Here is a 24,203-nt window from a genome sequence, read left to right as displayed (position 1 = left end):
CTCATTCTGATGCCTGCTCACTCGGCTGCTGCCTGCACCAAGCACAGAAGCAGAGTGAAGTGGAGCAGGCCGAAAGACCTTTTCTGTCCCGCCACACTCGCTCCACTTCTCAGGCTCAGGCTTCTCAGCTGCTCCTTGAAGCCAACGGAGGACGCGACGGACGGACGGACGGACGGATGGACGGGCGGGCGAAGGAAGGAAGGAAGGAAGGAAGGAAGGAAGGAAGGAAGGAAGGAACGAACGATATCGAGTCACTGGCTCTGCTGCAATTTCACCAGCAGCCAGCCAGCCTGTCGGACAGGCAGGCTCGTTCAAGTGTGCCAGCAGCCAGGGCACGCGGACGGGAGGGAGGAAGGAAGGAAGGGAGGGAGGCATCCGATGGAGCCCGGCTACAGAGCAACGGGGCGCCGCCGCCGCCGGCACAACAGGGCCCGGTGCTCCTGCACCCTGCATCCTCCCCGCCTGCACCAGACTGCCAAGACTGCTGCTCTCCTGCCCAGACAGACAGACCAGCTACAAGCATCACCACCTAGCCATAGCATCAGCAAAACTCTGCCTACCTGCCCTGCCCTGGCCTGGCCTGGCCTGGCCTCCTGGCCTCCTCTGATGCGTCTGCCTGCCCCAGGCCCAAAGCCCCGCCCACCGTTCAAGGTAAGGCAGAGGCACAACCCCCCACTCCACCCACTCAGACCTCCCCAATATACATCGGCAGTGCAGTGCATCTCTAGCCTCGCTCAGAATCACGTCCCAAACCCCAAGATCACTCAAACGTCTCATGCTTACACCTACCTACTCGGCGTCCAGCTTTGGCGCACGTCTCCACAATTGCCACATCCGTCCACGTGCCCCTGCTTCACGCACGGCACTGTGCCTCCCTCCGGCAGGCATTTCGCCGATCCGTTTCCTGTTTCACAACCAAGGCATAATCAGTACCCCTTTCCTTCCACGGCGCGCACACGCGCCCACCCACTCCACCACTGAGCCATGCCGGCCAAAAACGCACCTGCAGAGCAGTGGGGCACAGGGCCGCCGTCAGCCCGCGACACATTTCCCTCCTGCCGTGCCCTCCCTCCTGTTTCTACATCCGTGCACCCACCCCGCTGCAAAACCAGTCAGTCTGCTCAGGCGTCAGCACAGAGGCATAATGAAGGGCCTCGGCCCTTCTCCCTTTACTGCCCTCTGTACAGCTTGGCAGATCCCTCAGCACTCCGTGTGCACGTGTGTCTGTGACTCTGTGTGTGTGTGTGTGTGTGTGAGAGAGAGAGATTGAGTGAGTGAGTGAGTGAGTGAGTGAGTGAGTGAGTGAGTGAGAGAGAGAGAGACAGACCCTGCCAGATCCCTCAGCATTCCATGTGTGTTTGTGTCGGTGGGTGAGAGAGACAGAGACAGAGACAGACACAGAGAGACAGACACACACACACACACAAACACACACACACACCCACCCCCACACACCCCCGTGTGCACGTGTGTCTGTGACTCTGTGTGTGTGTGAGATTGAGTGAGAGAGAGAGACAGACCCTGCCAGATCCCTCAGCATTCCATGTGTGTTTGTGTCGGTGGGTGAGAGAGACAGAGACAGAGACAGACACAGAGAGACAGACACACACACACACACAAACACACACACACACCCACCCCCACACACCCCCGTGTGCACGTGTGTCTGTGACTCTGTGTGTGTGTGAGATTGAGTGAGTGAGAGAGAGAGACAGACCGACCCTGCCAGATCCCTCAGCATTCCATGTGTGTTTGTGTCGGTGGGTGAGAGAGACAGAGACAGACACAGAGAGACAGACAGACACACACACACACCCACCCACCCCCATCCACCCTGGTAAAAAAAGGTGGTGGGGGAGCAGGGGAGAAGACACCACTGTGTCCAATGATAGCCTGTGCAGACGCAAAGTCTACAGCTTCTGTGAGATGAAACAAACTCAAGCCACTCAACAATTGTAATTCCACACACATCAAAATAAAGGCACAGAGGTGTGAATGGCTGCACTTCAGCCTTCGGCTTGGAGAGCACACCCATTGTTTCTCCTCAGGCACACCTGTAGCTGACATCTTCCTATTCCCAAGCTTGCCAGGAGGCTTTTCTGCCCGCGGACTTTGGCCACGTCCACAAACCTCGTAACCGGTCTTGAGCGGCGCACGTGGCCTCTGCCTTTGTCGCCCGGTGCAGTCCCATCCGCTCGCTCCCTCCCGGAGAGGGCAGAGCCTCCGAAGGAGACCGTTCAGCTGGATGCGCCAGCCAGCTGGGGCACGCAAAGCCGAGAGGCGCGCTCTCTTTGCCGAGTGCAGGGACGCCCTTGAAGGGCCGAGCGGCCTGCTCCCACTCCCCCTGCAGACTTTTGTGCAGACAGGACAGCGTGACCAGCCTCCCACGACCAGGAGAGCAGTGCAAGTTGAGCCAGCCTCTGAGACCGACCTGGGAGCCAGCCGAGGAAGCCGGCAGCCTTGACGTAGGCAGTGTGCCAGTGACGTAGGCGCCCGTAGGTACGGCCCCACTCCCAGATGATTGGTGGATCACTGGCAGCTTTACATAGCCTCTGACAAGTTGCACTCAGGACGGACCAGGTAGGCAACAGCTGTCCAGCACACCCACCGATCCCAGACAACCTAGGGGAGAGCTGCCAGCGGGCCAGGGCAGCAAGGTCTTTGCCAGGCCTCCTGCTTCAATCTAAACACCAGAGGCTAGGCAGGATGTAGCCGACTCAAGAGGCCGCCTGCATCGCTTCTCGGCCTTTTGGCTAAGATCAAGTGTAGTATCTGTTCTTATCAGTTTAATATCTGATACGTCCCTTATCTGGGGACCATATATTAAATTGATTTTTGGAACAGGGAGATGGAATAGGGGCTTGCTCCGTCCACTCCACGCATCGACCCGGTATTGCAGTGCCTCTGGGAACGGTGCACTCCCCTTCTGGGGAATTTCAAAGTAGCAAAGAAAAGAAAAACGACGAAAGCTCCATCAGGCGGCGGCGGCGGCACAGCAGCACAGACAAGCATGCACGCACATGGAGAGAGAGGAGAGCTGCTTGCTCTACACCTCTCCTGTGTCTGTGTCTGTCTGTCGATACAGCTCACTCACTCACTCACTCACGCAATGTGCAGACAACTCAACAACAGCACGGGCATCATATCTGGGCCGTTTGGCTAAGATCAAGTGCACATCCGGGCTGCAACCAGATCAGGTGCTGCAGGCAAGGCAGCAACTTCATGAGAGATGCCCCTTGGCATTCATTCCTGAAGCAAACTGCTCAACCGGCGCACTCATTCTGATGCCTGCTCACTCGGCTGCTGCCTGCACCAAGCACAGAAGCAGAGTGAAGTGGAGCAGGCCGAAAGACCTTTTCTGTCCCGCCACACTCGCTCCACTTCTCAGGCTCAGGCTTCTCAGCTGCTCCTTGAAGCCAACGGAGGACGCGACGGACGGACGGACGGACGGATGGACGGGCGGGCGAAGGAAGGAAGGAAGGAAGGAAGGAAGGAAGGAAGGAAGGAACGAACGATATCGAGTCACTGGCTCTGCTGCAATTTCACCAGCAGCCAGCCAGCCTGTCGGACAGGCAGGCTCGTTCAAGTGTGCCAGCAGCCAGGGCACGCGGACGGGAGGGAGGAAGGAAGGAAGGGAGGGAGGCATCCGATGGAGCCCGGCTACAGAGCAACGGGGCGCCGCCGCCGCCGGCACAACAGGGCCCGGTGCTCCTGCACCCTGCATCCTCCCCGCCTGCACCAGACTGCCAAGACTGCTGCTCTCCTGCCCAGACAGACAGACCAGCTACAAGCATCACCACCTAGCCATAGCATCAGCAAAACTCTGCCTACCTGCCCTGCCCTGGCCTGGCCTGGCCTGGCCTCCTGGCCTCCTCTGATGCGTCTGCCTGCCCCAGGCCCAAAGCCCCGCCCACCGTTCAAGGTAAGGCAGAGGCACAACCCCCCACTCCACCCACTCAGACCTCCCCAATATACATCGGCAGTGCAGTGCATCTCTAGCCTCGCTCAGAATCACGTCCCAAACCCCAAGATCACTCAAACGTCTCATGCTTACACCTACCTACTCGGCGTCCAGCTTTGGCGCACGTCTCCACAATTGCCACATCCGTCCACGTGCCCCTGCTTCACGCACGGCACTGTGCCTCCCTCCGGCAGGCATTTCGCCGATCCGTTTCCTGTTTCACAACCAAGGCATAATCAGTACCCCTTTCCTTCCACGGCGCGCACACGCGCCCACCCACTCCACCACTGAGCCATGCCGGCCAAAAACGCACCTGCAGAGCAGTGGGGCACAGGGCCGCCGTCAGCCCGCGACACATTTCCCTCCTGCCGTGCCCTCCCTCCTGTTTCTACATCCGTGCACCCACCCCGCTGCAAAACCAGTCAGTCTGCTCAGGCGTCAGCACAGAGGCATAATGAAGGGCCTCGGCCCTTCTCCCTTTACTGCCCTCTGTACAGCTTGGCAGATCCCTCAGCACTCCGTGTGCACGTGTGTCTGTGACTCTGTGTGTGTGTGTGTGTGTGTGAGAGAGAGAGATTGAGTGAGTGAGTGAGTGAGTGAGTGAGTGAGTGAGTGAGTGAGAGAGAGAGAGACAGACCCTGCCAGATCCCTCAGCATTCCATGTGTGTTTGTGTCGGTGGGTGAGAGAGACAGAGACAGAGACAGACACAGAGAGACAGACACACACACACACACAAACACACACACACACCCACCCCCACACACCCCCGTGTGCACGTGTGTCTGTGACTCTGTGTGTGTGTGAGATTGAGTGAGAGAGAGAGACAGACCCTGCCAGATCCCTCAGCATTCCATGTGTGTTTGTGTCGGTGGGTGAGAGAGACAGAGACAGAGACAGACACAGAGAGACAGACACACACACACACACAAACACACACACACACCCACCCCCACACACCCCCGTGTGCACGTGTGTCTGTGACTCTGTGTGTGTGTGAGATTGAGTGAGTGAGAGAGAGAGACAGACCGACCCTGCCAGATCCCTCAGCATTCCATGTGTGTTTGTGTCGGTGGGTGAGAGAGACAGAGACAGACACAGAGAGACAGACAGACACACACACACACCCACCCACCCCCATCCACCCTGGTAAAAAAAGGTGGTGGGGGAGCAGGGGAGAAGACACCACTGTGTCCAATGATAGCCTGTGCAGACGCAAAGTCTACAGCTTCTGTGAGATGAAACAAACTCAAGCCACTCAACAATTGTAATTCCACACACATCAAAATAAAGGCACAGAGGTGTGAATGGCTGCACTTCAGCCTTCGGCTTGGAGAGCACACCCATTGTTTCTCCTCAGGCACACCTGTAGCTGACATCTTCCTATTCCCAAGCTTGCCAGGAGGCTTTTCTGCCCGCGGACTTTGGCCACGTCCACAAACCTCGTAACCGGTCTTGAGCGGCGCACGTGGCCTCTGCCTTTGTCGCCCGGTGCAGTCCCATCCGCTCGCTCCCTCCCGGAGAGGGCAGAGCCTCCGAAGGAGACCGTTCAGCTGGATGCGCCAGCCAGCTGGGGCACGCAAAGCCGAGAGGCGCGCTCTCTTTGCCGAGTGCAGGGACGCCCTTGAAGGGCCGAGCGGCCTGCTCCCACTCCCCCTGCAGACTTTTGTGCAGACAGGACAGCGTGACCAGCCTCCCACGACCAGGAGAGCAGTGCAAGTTGAGCCAGCCTCTGAGACCGACCTGGGAGCCAGCCGAGGAAGCCGGCAGCCTTGACGTAGGCAGTGTGCCAGTGACGTAGGCGCCCGTAGGTACGGCCCCACTCCCAGATGATTGGTGGATCACTGGCAGCTTTACATAGCCTCTGACAAGTTGCACTCAGGACGGACCAGGTAGGCAACAGCTGTCCAGCACACCCACCGATCCCAGACAACCTAGGGGAGAGCTGCCAGCGGGCCAGGGCAGCAAGGTCTTTGCCAGGCCTCCTGCTTCAATCTAAACACCAGAGGCTAGGCAGGATGTAGCCGACTCAAGAGGCCGCCTGCATCGCTTCTCGGCCTTTTGGCTAAGATCAAGTGTAGTATCTGTTCTTATCAGTTTAATATCTGATACGTCCCTTATCTGGGGACCATATATTAAATTGATTTTTGGAACAGGGAGATGGAATAGGGGCTTGCTCCGTCCACTCCACGCATCGACCCGGTATTGCAGTGCCTCTGGGAACGGTGCACTCCCCTTCTGGGGAATTTCAAAGTAGCAAAGAAAAGAAAAACGACGAAAGCTCCATCAGGCGGCGGCGGCGGCACAGCAGCACAGACAAGCATGCACGCACATGGAGAGAGAGGAGAGCTGCTTGCTCTACACCTCTCCTGTGTCTGTGTCTGTCTGTCGATACAGCTCACTCACTCACTCACTCACGCAATGTGCAGACAACTCAACAACAGCACGGGCATCATATCTGGGCCGTTTGGCTAAGATCAAGTGCACATCCGGGCTGCAACCAGATCAGGTGCTGCAGGCAAGGCAGCAACTTCATGAGAGATGCCCCTTGGCATTCATTCCTGAAGCAAACTGCTCAACCGGCGCACTCATTCTGATGCCTGCTCACTCGGCTGCTGCCTGCACCAAGCACAGAAGCAGAGTGAAGTGGAGCAGGCCGAAAGACCTTTTCTGTCCCGCCACACTCGCTCCACTTCTCAGGCTCAGGCTTCTCAGCTGCTCCTTGAAGCCAACGGAGGACGCGACGGACGGACGGACGGACGGATGGACGGGCGGGCGAAGGAAGGAAGGAAGGAAGGAAGGAAGGAAGGAACGAACGATATCGAGTCACTGGCTCTGCTGCAATTTCACCAGCAGCCAGCCAGCCTGTCGGACAGGCAGGCTCGTTCAAGTGTGCCAGCAGCCAGGGCACGCGGACGGGAGGGAGGAAGGAAGGAAGGGAGGGAGGCATCCGATGGAGCCCGGCTACAGAGCAACGGGGCGCCGCCGCCGCCGGCACAACAGGGCCCGGTGCTCCTGCACCCTGCATCCTCCCCGCCTGCACCAGACTGCCAAGACTGCTGCTCTCCTGCCCAGACAGACAGACCAGCTACAAGCATCACCACCTAGCCATAGCATCAGCAAAACTCTGCCTACCTGCCCTGCCCTGGCCTGGCCTGGCCTGGCCTCCTGGCCTCCTCTGATGCGTCTGCCTGCCCCAGGCCCAAAGCCCCGCCCACCGTTCAAGGTAAGGCAGAGGCACAACCCCCCACTCCACCCACTCAGACCTCCCCAATATACATCGGCAGTGCAGTGCATCTCTAGCCTCGCTCAGAATCACGTCCCAAACCCCAAGATCACTAACGTCTCATGCTTACACCTACCTACTCGGCGTCCAGCTTTGGCGCACGTCTCCACAATTGCCACATCCGTCCACGTGCCCCTGCTTCACGCACGGCACTGTGCCTCCCTCCGGCAGGCATTTCGCCGATCCGTTTCCTGTTTCACAACCAAGGCATAATCAGTACCCCTTTCCTTCCACGGCGCGCACACGCGCCCACCCACTCCACCACTGAGCCATGCCGGCCAAAAACGCACCTGCAGAGCAGTGGGGCACAGGGCCGCCGTCAGCCCGCGACACATTTCCCTCCTGCCGTGCCCTCCCTCCTGTTTCTACATCCGTGCACCCACCCCGCTGCAAAACCAGTCAGTCTGCTCAGGCGTCAGCACAGAGGCATAATGAAGGGCCTCGGCCCTTCTCCCTTTACTGCCCTCTGTACAGCTTGGCAGATCCCTCAGCACTCCGTGTGCACGTGTGTCTGTGACTCTGTGTGTGTGTGTGTGTGTGTGAGAGAGAGAGATTGAGTGAGTGAGTGAGTGAGTGAGTGAGTGAGTGAGTGAGTGAGAGAGAGAGAGACAGACCCTGCCAGATCCCTCAGCATTCCATGTGTGTTTGTGTCGGTGGGTGAGAGAGACAGAGACAGAGACAGACACAGAGAGACAGACACACACACACACACACAAACACACACACACACCCACCCCCACACACCCCCGTGTGCACGTGTGTCTGTGACTCTGTGTGTGTGTGAGATTGAGTGAGAGAGAGAGACAGACCCTGCCAGATCCCTCAGCATTCCATGTGTGTTTGTGTCGGTGGGTGAGAGAGACAGAGACAGAGACAGACACAGAGAGACAGACACACACACACACACAAACACACACACACACCCACCCCCACACACCCCCGTGTGCACGTGTGTCTGTGACTCTGTGTGTGTGTGAGATTGAGTGAGTGAGAGAGAGAGACAGACCGACCCTGCCAGATCCCTCAGCATTCCATGTGTGTTTGTGTCGGTGGGTGAGAGAGACAGAGACAGACACAGAGAGACAGACAGACACACACACACACCCACCCACCCCCATCCACCCTGGTAAAAAAAGGTGGTGGGGGAGCAGGGGAGAAGACACCACTGTGTCCAATGATAGCCTGTGCAGACGCAAAGTCTACAGCTTCTGTGAGATGAAACAAACTCAAGCCACTCAACAATTGTAATTCCACACACATCAAAATAAAGGCACAGAGGTGTGAATGGCTGCACTTCAGCCTTCGGCTTGGAGAGCACACCCATTGTTTCTCCTCAGGCACACCTGTAGCTGACATCTTCCTATTCCCAAGCTTGCCAGGAGGCTTTTCTGCCCGCGGACTTTGGCCACGTCCACAAACCTCGTAACCGGTCTTGAGCGGCGCACGTGGCCTCTGCCTTTGTCGCCCGGTGCAGTCCCATCCGCTCGCTCCCTCCCGGAGAGGGCAGAGCCTCCGAAGGAGACCGTTCAGCTGGATGCGCCAGCCAGCTGGGGCACGCAAAGCCGAGAGGCGCGCTCTCTTTGCCGAGTGCAGGGACGCCCTTGAAGGGCCGAGCGGCCTGCTCCCACTCCCCCTGCAGACTTTTGTGCAGACAGGACAGCGTGACCAGCCTCCCACGACCAGGAGAGCAGTGCAAGTTGAGCCAGCCTCTGAGACCGACCTGGGAGCCAGCCGAGGAAGCCGGCAGCCTTGACGTAGGCAGTGTGCCAGTGACGTAGGCGCCCGTAGGTACGGCCCCACTCCCAGATGATTGGTGGATCACTGGCAGCTTTACATAGCCTCTGACAAGTTGCACTCAGGACGGACCAGGTAGGCAACAGCTGTCCAGCACACCCACCGATCCCAGACAACCTAGGGGAGAGCTGCCAGCGGGCCAGGGCAGCAAGGTCTTTGCCAGGCCTCCTGCTTCAATCTAAACACCAGAGGCTAGGCAGGATGTAGCCGACTCAAGAGGCCGCCTGCATCGCTTCTCGGCCTTTTGGCTAAGATCAAGTGTAGTATCTGTTCTTATCAGTTTAATATCTGATACGTCCCTTATCTGGGGACCATATATTAAATTGATTTTTGGAACAGGGAGATGGAATAGGGGCTTGCTCCGTCCACTCCACGCATCGACCCGGTATTGCAGTGCCTCTGGGAACGGTGCACTCCCCTTCTGGGGAATTTCAAAGTAGCAAAGAAAAGAAAAACGACGAAAGCTCCATCAGGCGGCGGCGGCGGCACAGCAGCACAGACAAGCATGCACGCACATGGAGAGAGAGGAGAGCTGCTTGCTCTACACCTCTCCTGTGTCTGTGTCTGTCTGTCGATACAGCTCACTCACTCACTCACTCACGCAATGTGCAGACAACTCAACAACAGCACGGGCATCATATCTGGGCCGTTTGGCTAAGATCAAGTGCACATCCGGGCTGCAACCAGATCAGGTGCTGCAGGCAAGGCAGCAACTTCATGAGAGATGCCCCTTGGCATTCATTCCTGAAGCAAACTGCTCAACCGGCGCACTCATTCTGATGCCTGCTCACTCGGCTGCTGCCTGCACCAAGCACAGAAGCAGAGTGAAGTGGAGCAGGCCGAAAGACCTTTTCTGTCCCGCCACACTCGCTCCACTTCTCAGGCTCAGGCTTCTCAGCTGCTCCTTGAAGCCAACGGAGGACGCGACGGACGGACGGACGGACGGATGGACGGGCGGGCGAAGGAAGGAAGGAAGGAAGGAAGGAAGGAAGGAAGGAAGGAACGAACGATATCGAGTCACTGGCTCTGCTGCAATTTCACCAGCAGCCAGCCAGCCTGTCAGACAGGCAGGCTCGTTCAAGTGTGCCAGCAGCCAGGGCACGCGGACGGGAGGGAGGAAGGAAGGAAGGGAGGGAGGCATCCGATGGAGCCCGGCTACAGAGCAACGGGGCGCCGCCGCCGCCGGCACAACAGGGCCCGGTGCTCCTGCACCCTGCATCCTCCCCGCCTGCACCAGACTGCCAAGACTGCTGCTCTCCTGCCCAGACAGACAGACCAGCTACAAGCATCACCACCTAGCCATAGCATCAGCAAAACTCTGCCTACCTGCCCTGCCCTGGCCTGGCCTGGCCTGGCCTCCTGGCCTCCTCTGATGCGTCTGCCTGCCCCAGGCCCAAAGCCCCGCCCACCGTTCAAGGTAAGGCAGAGGCACAACCCCCCACTCCACCCACTCAGACCTCCCCAATATACATCGGCAGTGCAGTGCATCTCTAGCCTCGCTCAGAATCACGTCCCAAACCCCAAGATCACTCAAACGTCTCATGCTTACACCTACCTACTCGGCGTCCAGCTTTGGCGCACGTCTCCACAATTGCCACATCCGTCCACGTGCCCCTGCTTCACGCACGGCACTGTGCCTCCCTCCGGCAGGCATTTCGCCGATCCGTTTCCTGTTTCACAACCAAGGCATAATCAGTACCCCTTTCCTTCCACGGCGCGCACACGCGCCCACCCACTCCACCACTGAGCCATGCCGGCCAAAAACGCACCTGCAGAGCAGTGGGGCACAGGGCCGCCGTCAGCCCGCGACACATTTCCCTCCTGCCGTGCCCTCCCTCCTGTTTCTACATCCGTGCACCCACCCCGCTGCAAAACCAGTCAGTCTGCTCAGGCGTCAGCACAGAGGCATAATGAAGGGCCTCGGCCCTTCTCCCTTTACTGCCCTCTGTACAGCTTGGCAGATCCCTCAGCACTCCGTGTGCACGTGTGTCTGTGACTCTGTGTGTGTGTGTGTGTGTGTGAGAGAGAGAGATTGAGTGAGTGAGTGAGTGAGTGAGTGAGTGAGTGAGTGAGTGAGAGAGAGAGAGACAGACCCTGCCAGATCCCTCAGCATTCCATGTGTGTTTGTGTCGGTGGGTGAGAGAGACAGAGACAGAGACAGACACAGAGAGACAGACACACACACACACACACAAACACACACACACACCCACCCCCACACACCCCCGTGTGCACGTGTGTCTGTGACTCTGTGTGTGTGTGAGATTGAGTGAGAGAGAGAGACAGACCCTGCCAGATCCCTCAGCATTCCATGTGTGTTTGTGTCGGTGGGTGAGAGAGACAGAGACAGAGACAGACACAGAGAGACAGACACACACACACACACAAACACACACACACACCCACCCCCACACACCCCCGTGTGCACGTGTGTCTGTGACTCTGTGTGTGTGTGAGATTGAGTGAGTGAGAGAGAGAGACAGACCGACCCTGCCAGATCCCTCAGCATTCCATGTGTGTTTGTGTCGGTGGGTGAGAGAGACAGAGACAGACACAGAGAGACAGACAGACACACACACACACCCACCCACCCCCATCCACCCTGGTAAAAAAAGGTGGTGGGGGAGCAGGGGAGAAGACACCACTGTGTCCAATGATAGCCTGTGCAGACGCAAAGTCTACAGCTTCTGTGAGATGAAACAAACTCAAGCCACTCAACAATTGTAATTCCACACACATCAAAATAAAGGCACAGAGGTGTGAATGGCTGCACTTCAGCCTTCGGCTTGGAGAGCACACCCATTGTTTCTCCTCAGGCACACCTGTAGCTGACATCTTCCTATTCCCAAGCTTGCCAGGAGGCTTTTCTGCCCGCGGACTTTGGCCACGTCCACAAACCTCGTAACCGGTCTTGAGCGGCGCACGTGGCCTCTGCCTTTGTCGCCCGGTGCAGTCCCATCCGCTCGCTCCCTCCCGGAGAGGGCAGAGCCTCCGAAGGAGACCGTTCAGCTGGATGCGCCAGCCAGCTGGGGCACGCAAAGCCGAGAGGCGCGCTCTCTTTGCCGAGTGCAGGGACGCCCTTGAAGGGCCGAGCGGCCTGCTCCCACTCCCCCTGCAGACTTTTGTGCAGACAGGACAGCGTGACCAGCCTCCCACGACCAGGAGAGCAGTGCAAGTTGAGCCAGCCTCTGAGACCGACCTGGGAGCCAGCCGAGGAAGCCGGCAGCCTTGACGTAGGCAGTGTGCCAGTGACGTAGGCGCCCGTAGGTACGGCCCCACTCCCAGATGATTGGTGGATCACTGGCAGCTTTACATAGCCTCTGACAAGTTGCACTCAGGACGGACCAGGTAGGCAACAGCTGTCCAGCACACCCACCGATCCCAGACAACCTAGGGGAGAGCTGCCAGCGGGCCAGGGCAGCAAGGTCTTTGCCAGGCCTCCTGCTTCAATCTAAACACCAGAGGCTAGGCAGGATGTAGCCGACTCAAGAGGCCGCCTGCATCGCTTCTCGGCCTTTTGGCTAAGATCAAGTGTAGTATCTGTTCTTATCAGTTTAATATCTGATACGTCCCTTATCTGGGGACCATATATTAAATTGATTTTTGGAACAGGGAGATGGAATAGGGGCTTGCTCCGTCCACTCCACGCATCGACCCGGTATTGCAGTGCCTCTGGGAACGGTGCACTCCCCTTCTGGGGAATTTCAAAGTAGCAAAGAAAAGAAAAACGACGAAAGCTCCATCAGGCGGCGGCGGCGGCACAGCAGCACAGACAAGCATGCACGCACATGGAGAGAGAGGAGAGCTGCTTGCTCTACACCTCTCCTGTGTCTGTGTCTGTCTGTCGATACAGCTCACTCACTCACTCACTCACGCAATGTGCAGACAACTCAACAACAGCACGGGCATCATATCTGGGCCGTTTGGCTAAGATTAAGTGCACATCCGGGCTGCAACCAGATCAGGTGCTGCAGGCAAGGCAGCAACTTCATGAGAGATGCCCCTTGGCATTCATTCCTGAAGCAAACTGCTCAACCGGCGCACTCATTCTGATGCCTGCTCACTCGGCTGCTGCCTGCACCAAGCACAGAAGCAGAGTGAAGTGGAGCAGGCCGAAAGACCTTTTCTGTCCCGCCACACTCGCTCCACTTCTCAGGCTCAGGCTTCTCAGCTGCTCCTTGAAGCCAACGGAGGACGCGACGGACGGACGGACGGACGGATGGACGGGCGGGCGAAGGAAGGAAGGAAGGAAGGAAGGAAGGAAGGAAGGAAGGAACGAACGATATCGAGTCACTGGCTCTGCTGCAATTTCACCAGCAGCCAGCCAGCCTGTCGGACAGGCAGGCTCGTTCAAGTGTGCCAGCAGCCAGGGCACGCGGACGGGAGGGAGGAAGGAAGGAAGGGAGGGAGGCATCCGATGGAGCCCGGCTACAGAGCAACGGGGCGCCGCCGCCGCCGGCACAACAGGGCCCGGTGCTCCTGCACCCTGCATCCTCCCCGCCTGCACCAGACTGCCAAGACTGCTGCTCTCCTGCCCAGACAGACAGACCAGCTACAAGCATCACCACCTAGCCATAGCATCAGCAAAACTCTGCCTACCTGCCCTGCCCTGGCCTGGCCTGGCCTGGCCTCCTGGCCTCCTCTGATGCGTCTGCCTGCCCCAGGCCCAAAGCCCCGCCCACCGTTCAAGGTAAGGCAGAGGCACAACCCCCCACTCCACCCACTCAGACCTCCCCAATATACATCGGCAGTGCAGTGCATCTCTAGCCTCGCTCAGAATCACGTCCCAAACCCCAAGATCACTCAAACGTCTCATGCTTACACCTACCTACTCGGCGTCCAGCTTTGGCGCACGTCTCCACAATTGCCACATCCGTCCACGTGCCCCTGCTTCACGCACGGCACTGTGCCTCCCTCCGGCAGGCATTTCGCCGATCCGTTTCCTGTTTCACAACCAAGGCATAATCAGTACCCCTTTCCTTCCACGGCGCGCACACGCGCCCACCCACTCCACCACTGAGCCATGCCGGCCAAAAACGCACCTGCAGAGCAGTGGGGCACAGGGCCGCCGTCAGCCCGCGACACATTTCCCTCCTGCCGTGCCCTCCCTCCTGTTTCTACATCCGTGCACCCACCCCGCTGCAAAACCAGTCAGTCTGCTCAGGCGTCAGCACAGAGGCATAATGAAGGGCCTCGGCCCTTCTCCCTTTACTGCCCTCTGTACAGCTTGGCAGATCCCTCAGCACTCCGTGTGCACGTGTGTCTGTGACTCTGTGTGTGTGTGTGTGTGTGTGAGAGAGAGAGATTGAGTGAGTGAGTGAGTGAGTGAGTGAGTGAGTGAGTGAGTGAGAGAGAGAGAGACAGACCCTGCCAGATCCCTCAGCATTCCATGTGTGTTTGTGTCGGTGGGTGAGAGAGACAGAGACAGAGACAGACACAGAGAGACAGACACACACACACACACACAAACACACACACACACCCACCCCCACACACCCCCGTGTGCACGTGTGTCTGTGACTCTGTGTGTGTGTGAGATTGAGTGAGAGAGAGAGACAGACCCTGCCAGATCCCTCAGCATTCCATGTGTGTTTGTGTCGGTGGGTGAGAGAGACAGAGACAGAGACAGACACAGAGAGACAGACACACACACACACACAAACACACACACACACCCACCCCCACACACCCCCGTGTGCACGTGTGTCTGTGACTCTGTGTGTGTGTGAGATTGAGTGAGTGAGAGAGAGAGACAGACCGACCCTGCCAGATCCCTCAGCATTCCATGTGTGTTTGTGTCGGTGGGTGAGAGAGACAGAGACAGACACAGAGAGACAGACAGACACACACACACACCCACCCACCCCCATCCACCCTGGTAAAAAAAGGTGGTGGGGGAGCAGGGGAGAAGACACCACTGTGTCCAATGATAGCCTGTGCAGACGCAAAGTCTACAGCTTCTGTGAGATGAAACAAACTCAAGCCACTCAACAATTGTAATTCCACACACATCAAAATAAAGGCACAGAGGTGTGAATGGCTGCACTTCAGCCTTCGGCTTGGAGAGCACACCCATTGTTTCTCCTCAGGCACACCTGTAGCTGACATCTTCCTATTCCCAAGCTTGCCAGGAGGCTTTTCTGCCCGCGGACTTTGGCCACGTCCACAAACCTCGTAACCGGTCTTGAGCGGCGCACGTGGCCTCTGCCTTTGTCGCCCGGTGCAGTCCCATCCGCTCGCTCCCTCCCGGAGAGGGCAGAGCCTCCGAAGGAGACCGTTCAGCTGGATGCGCCAGCCAGCTGGGGCACGCAAAGCCGAGAGGCGCGCTCTCTTTGCCGAGTGCAGGGACGCCCTTGAAGGGCCGAGCGGCCTGCTCCCACTCCCCCTGCAGACTTTTGTGCAGACAGGACAGCGTGACCAGCCTCCCACGACCAGGAGAGCAGTGCAAGTTGAGCCAGCCTCTGAGACCGACCTGGGAGCCAGCCGAGGAAGCCGGCAGCCTTGACGTAGGCAGTGTGCCAGTGACGTAGGCGCCCGTAGGTACGGCCCCACTCCCAGATGATTGGTGGATCACTGGCAGCTTTACATAGCCTCTGACAAGTTGCACTCAGGACGGACCAGGTAGGCAACAGCTGTCCAGCACACCCACCGATCCCAGACAACCTAGGGGAGAGCTGCCAGCGGGCCAGGGCAGCAAGGTCTTTGCCAGGCCTCCTGCTTCAATCTAAACACCAGAGGCTAGGCAGGATGTAGCCGACTCAAGAGGCCGCCTGCATCGCTTCTCGGCCTTTTGGCTAAGATCAAGTGTAGTATCTGTTCTTATCAGTTTAATATCTGATACGTCCCTTATCTGGGGACCATATATTAAATTGATTTTTGGAACAGGGAGATGGAATAGGGGCTTGCTCCGTCCACTCCACGCATCGACCCGGTATTGCAGTGCCTCTGGGAACGGTGCACTCCCCTTCTGGGGAATTTCAAAGTAGCAAAGAAAAGAAAAACGACGAAAGCTCCATCAGGCGGCGGCGGCGGCACAGCAGCACAGACAAGCATGCACGCACATGGAGAGAGAGGAGAGCTGCTTGCTCTACACCTCTCCTGTGTCTGTGTCTGTCTGTCGATACAGCTCACTCACTCACTCACTCACGCAATGTGCAGACAACTCAACAACAGCACGGGCATCATATCTGGGCCGTTTGGCTAAGATCAAGTGCACATCCGGGCTGCAACCAGATCAGGTGCTGCAGGCAAGGCAGCAACTTCATGAGAGATGCCCCTTGGCATTCATTCCTGAAGCAAACTGCTCAACCGGCGCACTCATTCTGATGCCTGCTCACTCGGCTGCTGCCTGCACCAAGCACAGAAGCAGAGTGAAGTGGAGCAGGCCGAAAGACCTTTTCTGTCCCGCCACACTCGCTCCACTTCTCAGGCTCAGGCTTCTCAGCTGCTCCTTGAAGCCAACGGAGGACGCGACGGACGGACGGACGGACGGATGGACGGGCGGGCGAAGGAAGGAAGGAAGGAAGGAAGGAAGGAAGGAAGGAAGGAACGAACGATATCGAGTCACTGGCTCTGCTGCAATTTCACCAGCAGCCAGCCAGCCTGTCGGACAGGCAGGCTCGTTCAAGTGTGCCAGCAGCCAGGGCACGCGGACGGGAGGGAGGAAGGAAGGAAGGGAGGGAGGCATCCGATGGAGCCCGGCTACAGAGCAACGGGGCGCCGCCGCCGCCGGCACAACAGGGCCCGGTGCTCCTGCACCCTGCATCCTCCCCGCCTGCACCAGACTGCCAAGACTGCTGCTCTCCTGCCCAGACAGACAGACCAGCTACAAGCATCACCACCTAGCCATAGCATCAGCAAAACTCTGCCTACCTGCCCTGCCCTGGCCTGGCCTGGCCTGGCCTCCTGGCCTCCTCTGATGCGTCTGCCTGCCCCAGGCCCAAAGCCCCGCCCACCGTTCAAGGTAAGGCAGAGGCACAACCCCCCACTCCACCCACTCAGACCTCCCCAATATACATCGGCAGTGCAGTGCATCTCTAGCCTCGCTCAGAATCACGTCCCAAACCCCAAGATCACTCAAACGTCTCATGCTTACACCTACCTACTCGGCGTCCAGCTTTGGCGCACGTCTCCACAATTGCCACATCCGTCCACGTGCCCCTGCTTCACGCACGGCACTGTGCCTCCCTCCGGCAGGCATTTCGCCGATCCGTTTCCTGTTTCACAACCAAGGCATAATCAGTACCCCTTTCCTTCCACGGCGCGCACACGCGCCCACCCACTCCACCACTGAGCCATGCCGGCCAAAAACGCACCTGCAGAGCAGTGGGGCACAGGGCCGCCGTCAGCCCGCGACACATTTCCCTCCTGCCGTGCCCTCCCTCCTGTTTCTACATCCGTGCACCCACCCCGCTGCAAAACCAGTCAGTCTGCTCAGGCGTCAGCACAGAGGCATAATGAAGGGCCTCGGCCCTTCTCCCTTTACTGCCCTCTGTACAGCTTGGCAGATCCCTCAGCACTCCGTGTGCACGTGTGTCTGTGACTCTGTGTGTGTGTGTGTGTGTGTGAGAGAGAGAGATTGAGTGAGTGAGTGAGTGAGTGAGTGAGTGAGTGAGTGAGTGAGAGAGAGAGAGACAGACCCTGCCAGATCCCTCAGCATTCCATGTGTGTTTGTGTCGGTGGGTGAGAGAGACAGAGACAGAGACAGACACAGAGAGACAGACACACACACACACACAAACACACACACACACCCACCCCCACACACCCCCGTGTGCACGTGTGTCTGTGACTCTGTGTGTGTGTGAGATTGAGTGAGAGAGAGAGACAGACCCTGCCAGATCCCTCAGCATTCCATGTGTGTTTGTGTCGGTGGGTGAGAGAGACAGAGACAGAGACAGACACAGAGAGACAGACACACACACACACACAAACACACACACACACCCACCCCCACACACCCCCGTGTGCACGTGTGTCTGTGACTCTGTGTGTGTGTGAGATTGAGTGAGTGAGAGAGAGAGACAGACCGACCCTGCCAGATCCCTCAGCATTCCATGTGTGTTTGTGTCGGTGGGTGAGAGAGACAGAGACAGACACAGAGAGACAGACAGACACACACACACACCCACCCACCCCCATCCACCCTGGTAAAAAAAGGTGGTGGGGGAGCAGGGGAGAAGACACCACTGTGTCCAATGATAGCCTGTGCAGACGCAAAGTCTACAGCTTCTGTGAGATGAAACAAACTCAAGCCACTCAACAATTGTAATTCCACACACATCAAAATAAAGGCACAGAGGTGTGAATGGCTGCACTTCAGCCTTCGGCTTGGAGAGCACACCCATTGTTTCTCCTCAGGCACACCTGTAGCTGACATCTTCCTATTCCCAAGCTTGCCAGGAGGCTTTTCTGCCCGCGGACTTTGGCCACGTCCACAAACCTCGTAACCGGTCTTGAGCGGCGCACGTGGCCTCTGCCTTTGTCGCCCGGTGCAGTCCCATCCGCTCGCTCCCTCCCGGAGAGGGCAGAGCCTCCGAAGGAGACCGTTCAGCTGGATGCGCCAGCCAGCTGGGGCACGCAAAGCCGAGAGGCGCGCTCTCTTTGCCGAGTGCAGGGACGCCCTTGAAGGGCCGAGCGGCCTGCTCCCACTCCCCCTGCAGACTTTTGTGCAGACAGGACAGCGTGACCAGCCTCCCACGACCAGGAGAGCAGTGCAAGTTGAGCCAGCCTCTGAGACCGACCTGGGAGCCAGCCGAGGAAGCCGGCAGCCTTGACGTAGGCAGTGTGCCAGTGACGTAGGCGCCCGTAGGTACGGCCCCACTCCCAGATGATTGGTGGATCACTGGCAGCTTTACATAGCCTCTGACAAGTTGCACTCAGGACGGACCAGGTAGGCAACAGCTGTCCAGCACACCCACCGATCCCAGACAACCTAGGGGAGAGCTGCCAGCGGGCCAGGGCAGCAAGGTCTTTGCCAGGCCTCCTGCTTCAATCTAAACACCAGAGGCTAGGCAGGATGTAGCCGACTCAAGAGGCCGCCTGCATCGCTTCTCGGCCTTTTGGCTAAGATCAAGTGTAGTATCTGTTCTTATCAGTTTAATATCTGATACGTCCCTTATCTGGGGACCATATATTAAATTGATTTTTGGAACAGGGAGATGGAATAGGGGCTTGCTCCGTCCACTCCACGCATCGACCCGGTATTGCAGTGCCTCTGGGAACGGTGCACTCCCCTTCTGGGGAATTTCAAAGTAGCAAAGAAAAGAAAAACGACGAAAGCTCCATCAGGCGGCGGCGGCGGCACAGCAGCACAGACAAGCATGCACGCACATGGAGAGAGAGGAGAGCTGCTTGCTCTACACCTCTCCTGTGTCTGTGTCTGTCTGTCGATACAGCTCACTCACTCACTCACTCACGCAATGTGCAGACAACTCAACAACAGCACGGGCATCATATCTGGGCCGTTTGGCTAAGATCAAGTGCACATCCGGGCTGCAACCAGATCAGGTGCTGCAGGCAAGGCAGCAACTTCATGAGAGATGCCCCTTGGCATTCATTCCTGAAGCAAACTGCTCAACCGGCGCACTCATTCTGATGCCTGCTCACTCGGCTGCTGCCTGCACCAAGCACAGAAGCAGAGTGAAGTGGAGCAGGCCGAAAGACCTTTTCTGTCCCGCCACACTCGCTCCACTTCTCAGGCTCAGGCTTCTCAGCTGCTCCTTGAAGCCAACGGAGGACGCGACGGACGGACGGACGGACGGATGGACGGGCGGGCGAAGGAAGGAAGGAAGGAAGGAAGGAAGGAAGGAAGGAAGGAACGAACGATATCGAGTCACTGGCTCTGCTGCAATTTCACCAGCAGCCAGCCAGCCTGTCGGACAGGCAGGCTCGTTCAAGTGTGCCAGCAGCCAGGGCACGCGGACGGGAGGGAGGAAGGAAGGAAGGGAGGGAGGCATCCGATGGAGCCCGGCTACAGAGCAACGGGGCGCCGCCGCCGCCGGCACAACAGGGCCCGGTGCTCCTGCACCCTGCATCCTCCCCGCCTGCACCAGACTGCCAAGACTGCTGCTCTCCTGCCCAGACAGACAGACCAGCTACAAGCATCACCACCTAGCCATAGCATCAGCAAAACTCTGCCTACCTGCCCTGCCCTGGCCTGGCCTGGCCTGGCCTCCTGGCCTCCTCTGATGCGTCTGCCTGCCCCAGGCCCAAAGCCCCGCCCACCGTTCAAGGTAAGGCAGAGGCACAACCCCCCACTCCACCCACTCAGACCTCCCCAATATACATCGGCAGTGCAGTGCATCTCTAGCCTCGCTCAGAATCACGTCCCAAACCCCAAGATCACTCAAACGTCTCATGCTTACACCTACCTACTCGGCGTCCAGCTTTGGCGCACGTCTCCACAATTGCCACATCCGTCCACGTGCCCCTGCTTCACGCACGGCACTGTGCCTCCCTCCGGCAGGCATTTCGCCGATCCGTTTCCTGTTTCACAACCAAGGCATAATCAGTACCCCTTTCCTTCCACGGCGCGCACACGCGCCCACCCACTCCACCACTGAGCCATGCCGGCCAAAAACGCACCTGCAGAGCAGTGGGGCACAGGGCCGCCGTCAGCCCGCGACACATTTCCCTCCTGCCGTGCCCTCCCTCCTGTTTCTACATCCGTGCACCCACCCCGCTGCAAAACCAGTCAGTCTGCTCAGGCGTCAGCACAGAGGCATAATGAAGGGCCTCGGCCCTTCTCCCTTTACTGCCCTCTGTACAGCTTGGCAGATCCCTCAGCACTCCGTGTGCACGTGTGTCTGTGACTCTGTGTGTGTGTGTGTGTGTGTGAGAGAGAGAGATTGAGTGAGTGAGTGAGTGAGTGAGTGAGTGAGTGAGTGAGTGAGAGAGAGAGAGACAGACCCTGCCAGATCCCTCAGCATTCCATGTGTGTTTGTGTCGGTGGGTGAGAGAGACAGAGACAGAGACAGACACAGAGAGACAGACACACACACACACACAAACACACACACACACCCACCCCCACACACCCCCGTGTGCACGTGTGTCTGTGACTCTGTGTGTGTGTGAGATTGAGTGAGAGAGAGAGACAGACCCTGCCAGATCCCTCAGCATTCCATGTGTGTTTGTGTCGGTGGGTGAGAGAGACAGAGACAGAGACAGACACAGAGAGACAGACACACACACACACACAAACACACACACACACCCACCCCCACACACCCCCGTGTGCACGTGTGTCTGTGACTCTGTGTGTGTGTGAGATTGAGTGAGTGAGAGAGAGAGACAGACCGACCCTGCCAGATCCCTCAGCATTCCATGTGTGTTTGTGTCGGTGGGTGAGAGAGACAGAGACAGACACAGAGAGACAGACAGACACACACACACACCCACCCACCCCCATCCACCCTGGTAAAAAAAGGTGGTGGGGGAGCAGGGGAGAAGACACCACTGTGTCCAATGATAGCCTGTGCAGACGCAAAGTCTACAGCTTCTGTGAGATGAAACAAACTCAAGCCACTCAACAATTGTAATTCCACACACATCAAAATAAAGGCACAGAGGTGTGAATGGCTGCACTTCAGCCTTCGGCTTGGAGAGCACACCCATTGTTTCTCCTCAGGCACACCTGTAGCTGACATCTTCCTATTCCCAAGCTTGCCAGGAGGCTTTTCTGCCCGCGGACTTTGGCCACGTCCACAAACCTCGTAACCGGTCTTGAGCGGCGCACGTGGCCTCTGCCTTTGTCGCCCGGTGCAGTCCCATCCGCTCGCTCCCTCCCGGAGAGGGCAGAGCCTCCGAAGGAGACCGTTCAGCTGGATGCGCCAGCCAGCTGGGGCACGCAAAGCCGAGAGGCGCGCTCTCTTTGCCGAGTGCAGGGACGCCCTTGAAGGGCCGAGCGGCCTGCTCCCACTCCCCCTGCAGACTTTTGTGCAGACAGGACAGCGTGACCAGCCTCCCACGACCAGGAGAGCAGTGCAAGTTGAGCCAGCCTCTGAGACCGACCTGGGAGCCAGCCGAGGAAGCCGGCAGCCTTGACGTAGGCAGTGTGCCAGTGACGTAGGCGCCCGTAGGTACGGCCCCACTCCCAGATGATTGGTGGATCACTGGCAGCTTTACATAGCCTCTGACAAGTTGCACTCAGGACGGACCAGGTAGGCAACAGCTGTCCAGCACACCCACCGATCCCAGACAACCTAGGGGAGAGCTGCCAGCGGGCCAGGGCAGCAAGGTCTTTGCCAGGCCTCCTGCTTCAATCTAAACACCAGAGGCTAGGCAGGATGTAGCCGACTCAAGAGGCCGCCTGCATCGCTTCTCGGCCTTTTGGCTAAGATCAAGTGTAGTATCTGTTCTTATCAGTTTAATATCTGATACGTCCCTTATCTGGGGACCATATATTAAATTGATTTTTGGAACAGGGAGATGGAATAGGGGCTTGCTCCGTCCACTCCACGCATCGACCCGGTATTGCAGTGCCTCTGGGAACGGTGCACTCCCCTTCTGGGGAATTTCAAAGTAGCAAAGAAAAGAAAAACGACGAAAGCTCCATCAGGCGGCGGCGGCGGCACAGCAGCACAGACAAGCATGCACGCACATGGAGAGAGAGGAGAGCTGCTTGCTCTACACCTCTCCTGTGTCTGTGTCTGTCTGTCGATACAGCTCACTCACTCACTCACTCACGCAATGTGCAGACAACTCAACAACAGCACGGGCATCATATCTGGGCCGTTTGGCTAAGATCAAGTGCACATCCGGGCTGCAACCAGATCAGGTGCTGCAGGCAAGGCAGCAACTTCATGAGAGATGCCCCTTGGCATTCATTCCTGAAGCAAACTGCTCAACCGGCGCACTCATTCTGATGCCTGCTCACTCGGCTGCTGCCTGCACCAAGCACAGAAGCAGAGTGAAGTGGAGCAGGCCGAAAGACCTTTTCTGTCCCTTCTCAGGCTCAGGCTTCTCAGCTGCTCCTTGAAGCCACGGAGGACGCGACGGACGGACGGACGGACGGATGGACGGGCGGGCGAAGGAAGGAAGGAAGGAAGGAAGGAAGGAAGGAAGGAAGGAACGAACGATATCGAGTCACTGGCTCTGCTGCAATTTCACCAGCAGCCAGCCAGCTGTCGGACAGGGCAGGCTCGTTCAAGTGTGCCAGCAGCCAGGGCACGCGGACGGGAGGGAGGAAGGAAGGAAGGGAGGGAGGCATCCGATGGAGCCCGGCTACAGAGCAACGGGGCGCCGCCGCCGCCGGCACAACAGGGCCCGGTGCTCCTGCACCCCTGCATCCTCCCCGCCTGCACCAGACTGCCAAGACTGCTGCTCTCCTGCCCAGACAGACAGACCAGCTACAAGCATCACCACCTAGCCATAGCATCAGCAAAACTCTGCCTAGCCTGCCCTGCCCTGGCCTGGCCTGGCCTGGCCTCCTGGCCTCCTCTGATGCGTCTGCCTGCCCAGGCCCAAAGCCCCGCCCACCGTTCAAGGTAAGGCAGAGGCACAACCCCCCACTCCACCCACTCAGACCTCCCAATATACATCGGCAGTGCAGTGCATCTCTAGCCTCGCTCAGAATCACGTCCAAACCCCAAGATCACTCAAACGTCTCATGCTTACACCTACCTACTCGGCGTCCAGCTTTGGCGCACGTCTCCACAATTGCCACATCCGTCCACGTGCCCCTGCTTCACGCACGCACTGTGCCTCCCTCCGGCAGGCATTTCCGCGATCCGTTTCCTGTTCACAACCAAGGCATAATCAGTACCCCTTTCCTTCCACGGCGCGCACACGCGCCCACCCACTCCACCACTGAGCCATGCCGGCCAAAAACGCACCTGCAGAGCAGTGGGGCACAGGGCCGCCGTCAGCCCGCGACACATTTCCCTCCTGCCGTGCCCTCCCTCCTGTTTCTACATCCGTGCACCCACCCCGCTGCAAAACCAGTCAGTCTGCTCAGGCGTCAGCACAGAGGCATAATGAAGGGCCTCGGCCCTTCTCCCTTTACTGCCCTCTGTACAGCTTGGCAGATCCCTCAGCACTCCGTGTGCACGTGTGTCTGTGACTCTGTGTGTGTGTGTGTGTGTGTGAGAGAGAGAGATTGAGTGAGTGAGTGAGTGAGTGAGTGAGTGAGTGAGTGAGTGAGAGAGAGAGAGACAGACCCT

General features: G+C 58.1%; 7 non-coding genes across 7 annotated transcripts; all 7 read left to right on the top strand.

Annotated features, from left to right (window-relative positions):
- Positions 1–2,733: 2,733 nt before the first annotated feature.
- On the top strand, positions 2,734–2,924 carry LOC140192111 (U2 spliceosomal RNA). Its single transcript, XR_011884066.1, has one exon. It is a non-coding gene; the product is annotated as a U2 spliceosomal RNA (small nuclear RNA).
- A 3,080-nt stretch (positions 2,925–6,004) lies between these two features.
- On the top strand, positions 6,005–6,195 carry LOC140192101 (U2 spliceosomal RNA). The gene has a single exon (XR_011884064.1). It is a non-coding gene; the product is annotated as a U2 spliceosomal RNA (small nuclear RNA).
- A 3,072-nt stretch (positions 6,196–9,267) lies between these two features.
- LOC140192090 (U2 spliceosomal RNA) lies at positions 9,268–9,458 on the top strand. The gene has a single exon (XR_011884063.1). It is a non-coding gene; the product is annotated as a U2 spliceosomal RNA (small nuclear RNA).
- A 3,082-nt stretch (positions 9,459–12,540) lies between these two features.
- LOC140192079 (U2 spliceosomal RNA) lies at positions 12,541–12,731 on the top strand. The gene has a single exon (XR_011884055.1). It is a non-coding gene; the product is annotated as a U2 spliceosomal RNA (small nuclear RNA).
- A 3,082-nt stretch (positions 12,732–15,813) lies between these two features.
- Positions 15,814–16,004, top strand: LOC140192067 (U2 spliceosomal RNA). Its single transcript, XR_011884044.1, has one exon. It is a non-coding gene; the product is annotated as a U2 spliceosomal RNA (small nuclear RNA).
- A 3,080-nt stretch (positions 16,005–19,084) lies between these two features.
- LOC140192056 (U2 spliceosomal RNA) lies at positions 19,085–19,275 on the top strand. Its single transcript, XR_011884033.1, has one exon. It is a non-coding gene; the product is annotated as a U2 spliceosomal RNA (small nuclear RNA).
- Positions 19,276–22,355: 3,080 nt separating this feature from the next.
- Positions 22,356–22,546, top strand: LOC140192044 (U2 spliceosomal RNA). The gene has a single exon (XR_011884022.1). It is a non-coding gene; the product is annotated as a U2 spliceosomal RNA (small nuclear RNA).
- Positions 22,547–24,203: the final 1,657 nt, after the last annotated feature.

This window comes from Mobula birostris, assembly GCF_030028105.1.
Source record: "Mobula birostris isolate sMobBir1 chromosome 11 unlocalized genomic scaffold, sMobBir1.hap1 SUPER_11_unloc_1, whole genome shotgun sequence".
Classification (NCBI taxonomy): domain Eukaryota; kingdom Metazoa; phylum Chordata; class Chondrichthyes; order Myliobatiformes; family Myliobatidae; genus Mobula; species Mobula birostris.
This window is presented reverse-complemented; position numbering and strand designations above follow the sequence as displayed.